We start from the raw sequence: 5,618 nt of genomic DNA, 5'->3' as shown, positions 1-5,618 counted from the left end.
TGCAACAACCCAAAAACCCAAACCTAATTCAACATTAACAAAGGACTTCAACAGACATTCTCTAGAGAATATACATACATGTCCAATAAGCACATTAAAAAACACATGACATCAGGGGCGCCTGGGTGGCTCAGTGGGTTAAAGCCTCTGCCTTTGGCTCGGGTCATGACCCCAGGGTCCTGGGATCGAGCCCCACATAAGGCTCTCTGCTCAGCAGGGAGCCTTCCTCCTCTCTCTCTGCCTGCCTCTCTGCCTAATTGTGATCTCTGTCAAATAAATAAATAAAATCTTTTTTTAAATGACATCATTAATCATTAGGGAAATGCAAATTAAAACTACAGTATGATACCACTTCAAACACAATGGGGTTGCTTCTAAAAACAAACCAGAAACAAATGTTGATGAGGATGTGGAGAAACTGGAACCCTTGTACACTCTTGATAAAATGGGAAAGCCACTGTGCAAAATACTATGGTAGTTGCTGAAAAATGTAAAAAAGAATTACCATCTGATCCAGCAATTCCACTTCTGGGTATATACCCAACAGAGCTAAGAGCAGAATCTTGAAGAGATGTTGGTACACTCGTGTTCATATCAGCGTTATCCACAATACCTAAAATGTGCAAGCAACTCACATGTCCACTGATGGATGAACAGATGAGCCAGATGGAGGCCATACATTTAATGGGCTATTTTTCAACCTTAAAAAGGAAGGAAATTGCAATGTGTAGTGAGACAGATGGCTCTTGAGGACATTATCCCAAATGAAATAAACCCATGAGACACATACCGTATGATTCTACATGTATGACTAAGAGTGTCAAAATCATACAGACATGTAGGAAAAAAGTGGAGGCTGGGGTCTGGGGGAGGGGAGGGAAGGAGAGTGGGGAGTCATTGTTTAGTGGGAACACTTTCAGTTTTACCTGATGAAGAGTTCTGGGGAGATGGATGGTAGTGATGGTTCCAAAACAGGTGAATGTATTTAATACTTCTGAACTTTACACTTTAAAATATCATTTTATGTATATTTTACTGCAATAAAAAGGGGGGAAGGTCAGGTGAAGGACATAATAAAACTATAAATCCATGACCTGCTTTTACCTCATTTGTCAGGTTTTATGTCCACTCCCCTCATTTTTCATCAGATAATTTTGAAGAAACTGATAGTACTGTTTAATCCATGAATATTTTGGAATGTAATTTTTCAGCATAACCCAAAGGCCATTATCATACCTAAAAATTAGCAGTTTTCCCTTAATATACATGTACAGGGATTTCACTAATCATCTCCATAAGGATTTAAGATCTATACATTATCAATTTACTGAAGTTCTTTTATCTGATAAGGGTCTAGAATTCAGAATAAAAAAGCTTTCAATTCAAGCCAACCCTGTTCAAAAATGTTCAATCCAGTAGGTCATTTATGAAGTGCAAATCAAAACCATGAGCTATCACTTCATACCAACCTTGATGGCTACTGTTTAGTAAGAAATGAAAAATAGGTTTTGGCAAAGATGCAGAGAGACAGGAACCCTCACACATTGGTGGGAACATAAACGGTGCTGCCACTGTTGAAAACACAGTGGTTTCTCAGAGTTAATCACAACAGTTACCATATAACCCAAAACTTCACTCCCGGGTGTGTACCTTTGTGGAAATAAAAGGAAACCTCCTTTAGCATAAAGTTGGGAAGGCAGTGGGGGCGAGGGGGGGCGGCTCTCACACCCTATCACTTCCCAACGCTATACCAAACTGGGGGAGAGGGACCTTAAGTGCAGACACTCTACCCCCAGCTGGAGGGAGGAGGTTTTCTTCCTCCCTAGCAACAGCCCAGCCAATGGGAGGCCATCACAGCTCAGCCAATGAAAAGCCACTACAGTGGAAATCCCTTCACTCTCACCAAATTTCCTGCACCTGCCTACAGTGCTTGTTCCTCAGTGCAGCTCTGTGCTATTTCCAAATAAACCCACAGTTTTGCTGGTAAAGTAGCTAGCACTTTTATATTTTAAGTTTCCATTTTTTGGTGATCGGAATTGGGACCAGTAGACCCGAGAGACTCCGAGCCTGGTGAGCAAACAGGTACCAGAACTCACAGAGCCTACTAGGCTCACTGCTTTCTCTCCCAGCCTGGAGACTGACAGTAATTTTTCTTCTGGATTTTGAGCTCTGCTCTCCTTCTGTTTCACCTCTCGGGCTTTCTTCAGAACCTTCAGGTTTTAGGGCCTTGTCCTTTCTCGGAGTACCTGCAGCCTATGGAGGTTCGTCACAATGTGATTTGTTGCTCGGAGATCCTAGACAAACTGTCCTTGACCGCTGCGTTTTGTCACAGGTAAAGTAAGAGTTTCTCAGAAACTAGTGCAAGGGATAATGAGGCCCTGAGCCTCAGAATCTTCTATTATGCTTTGATGCCTTGAAGAGCTGCTTTATTTACAGGGTATTGATTAATTCTGGGAAGAACTTTTTTAAAAGATTTATTTATTTGAGAGAGTACGGAGCGGGAAGGGCAGAGGGAGAGGGAGAGACTCTAAAGCAGACTGTGCTGAGTGCAGAGCCTGACCTGGGGCTCCATCTCACAACCCTGAGATCACGACCTGAGCCAAAACCAAAGTCCATCACCAAACTGTGCCACCTAAGTGCCCTTTCTAGGGAGAACTTTTGAGGGATCTATTTGAATCTTGATGGGAGGCACACTGTGGATTCTATCAATATCAGTTGAAAATTTTGCTCAGAAAGGATGGTAGGGGATCTATTTCATAAGAACAAATGATCACGGGCACCTGGGTGGCTCAGTGGGTTGGGCCTCTGCCTTCGGCTCAGGTCATGATCTCAGAGTCCTGGGATTGAGCCCCAAGTCGGGCTCTCTGCTCAGCAGGGAGCCTGCCTCCCCTCTCTCTCTCTGCCTGCCTCTGCCTACTTGTGATCTCTCTCAAATAAATCAAATTTAAAACAAAAAAAAAAAGAACAAATGATCAGTGTCCCCATACTGTTAAAGTGTGTCAGATATGGAGCAAATCAAAGATGTTCAAGTGTCGTTTAACCCCCCTTCTTGGTGACTGTGATTACTACTGGCAAACCCTAGAATTCTTTCCTCTTTGAAAAAAAGAAATTGCAGTGTGATACTCTTCTAAGAAATGTCTGGTGCATACATGAATAGAGATGAAGTAAGTAAGGAGAAGGAGGTGAGAGAAAGCACAGGGGAGGGGCAGAGGAAGAGGGAGAAGCGGCCCTGGTTGGGGCTGGATCTCAGGACACCAGGATCATAACCTGAGCCAAAGGCAGACACTTAACTGACTGAGCCACCCAGGTGCCCCGAAGAACTTAATAGTTCTTACCTAGACAGCCAGAAAAATGCAGTGCAACTGAAACCAGGAATAGAGCGGCACCAGGCACATCAGCTAGAGGCAGGGAATATTTGCTGATTTTCAGAGATTGGACTCTCTTTTTTAGCCTCTTCCTGACTGGACCTTGACATGGTCATCACATGCCTTGACTCATCCCTGACAAGGAAGTGCCTCGTCTGAGGACAGGTGGGTGGAACTGGCTCTGCTTAATGAGAGGGAGCCACAGCCCAGTAGTGAGCTCCAGGCCACTCCAGGCCAGCGGCTTCCACTGTCTGAGGCCATGTTTGCGCTCTCACTGACTATGGGTGCGAGGACGTCTTGCTCACAGCCGGCACTGCGTTAAATGTTCTCCATAAAGGAACTGAGCATAGATGAACCCACTTGCTCCTCAGCAAACTCTTTAAAGCAGATACTGTTTTTATCTCCTTGTGTGAGCTACCTGGGGCCTACAGAGGCAGGTGATTTTTCAAAGGCCACTAAGCAAGAAAGGAACCAAGTTAGGATCATGATTCAAATTGAGCCCTTCTTTCCCAGACCCTATGTTCAGTGTCAGATGCAAAATACTGAGCATCCCTCGTGGGCTACGCACCCAGCTCAAGGCAATCAGGGACAGTCCACATCGGTCTAGACACTGCAGGCACTTGCCCACATGTCCTCACGCTCACTGCTTCCCACCCTCCCACTCCTGCTTGCTCCCTTGGTGCTCCCAAGTCACCCCTTATTTATAAGCACTGACTGTCCCTCTAGGACCTGAGTTTAATCACCTGCCTCCCTGGACCTTCCTATGTCCCTTGTTTGGCCACATATGACTGGCCAACCACTAAGGGACACAGAACAGGTATGGATTCAGAGCCTACGAAAAGCATCACGTGGGCACTCCTGAACTTCGCTCTCAGATTCTGAGGAGAACTGGAAGCAAAAGCAGCATAAAGTCACAAGGAAAACTACCTTTGGGTACATGGAAAGGTGAACAATTTGTAAAAAATTCGAAACAGGATTTCATGGTCCTGCTATGAAAGAGATTTCCACAGAAAATGTCACATATGGACTCTTTCCCACCGGTGGTGACATCAAAACGTGGTTGCGACGCACACCTCCCATGCTCTCCAGCTCAGTGCAGCTGTATCGACCCTATTAGTGTGTGGGACCCACACAATCACTGGTCATCCTGGTGAACTGAGGACAGTAGAAGAAAACCCATTCCGACAGTGGTTGGAATAACTAGAAGCATTCCTCTCTGCAAAGACTGTACGGAATCTTTGTTGTGCATTCACACTACCACATTGCTGTACGTTTCCTTCCCCTAGTCCCAGCGGGGCTGCTCACGTTACACACCCCCTCAGACATGAAGCCCAACCAGCTCCATCCAAAATACACCATGCCCAGGGCCAGAGGGGCATCGGAGGGCCATCTGATGGGAGACAGGAACTGACCTGTGTCAACCGGGGACAGATCAACAGAAACACGAGTGTTCTGAAGGAAAGAGAAAGGCACGGCCCATCCTTCCTCCACCGCAATAAATACAAGGACACGCCACTGAGTGAAGCATGACCAACCACTTACCCATCCATCATGAGAAGGAGCGTCTTGTTCAGCACAATTCAGCACAATTCCCAGCAAGAAGGAATGAGGGGGAAGGACGTTTTCATTCTAGTATGGACTTTCGTGTAAACGCCTCAGAGCTATTTGGACAACAAACACTGAGAAGCACCATTTCCAGAAATTAGGAATTTCCTCAAGGTGGTTATGCCTGGAGCACCAAGTCGTAAAGTCATTCCCACAACTAAGACTCCCCTCACCACAAATGTGTTTTGTTCAGTTGTTGACAAGTACGGAAGATGCATGTGTCTGGCTCCCTCTCCCACGCTCTTGAGCTGCGAGACCGTGACTCCTGGTGTTCTTTGTCAGAGACATTACAAAGGCAGCATTAAGGATTTCACCACTGGGAGTAAATGATCTTTTCAAAATACTTATTTGAGAGAGACAGAGAGAGCACATGAGGCGGGGGAAGAGCAGAGGGAAAGGAAGTGATTTTCAGAGACTCCGTGCTCGGCGTGGAGCCCAACTCAGGGCTTGATCCTACAACCCTGAGATCATGACCCCAGCTGAAATCAAGAATCGGAACTGAACAGAATGCAACACCCAGGTGCCCCAGGACTAAGTCATTTTATTTTATTTTAAAGATTTTATTTATTTACTTGACAGACCGAGATCACAAGTAGGCAGAGAGGCAAGCGGGAGGTGGGGGGAGCAGGCTCCCCGCTGAGCAGAGAG

The sequence above is a fragment of the Lutra lutra genome, chromosome 1 (genome assembly GCF_902655055.1).
Source record: "Lutra lutra chromosome 1, mLutLut1.2, whole genome shotgun sequence".
Lineage (NCBI taxonomy): Eukaryota > Metazoa > Chordata > Mammalia > Carnivora > Mustelidae > Lutra > Lutra lutra.
The sequence above is the reverse complement of the archived record's forward strand: the minus strand, read 5'-3'. Positions refer to the sequence as shown.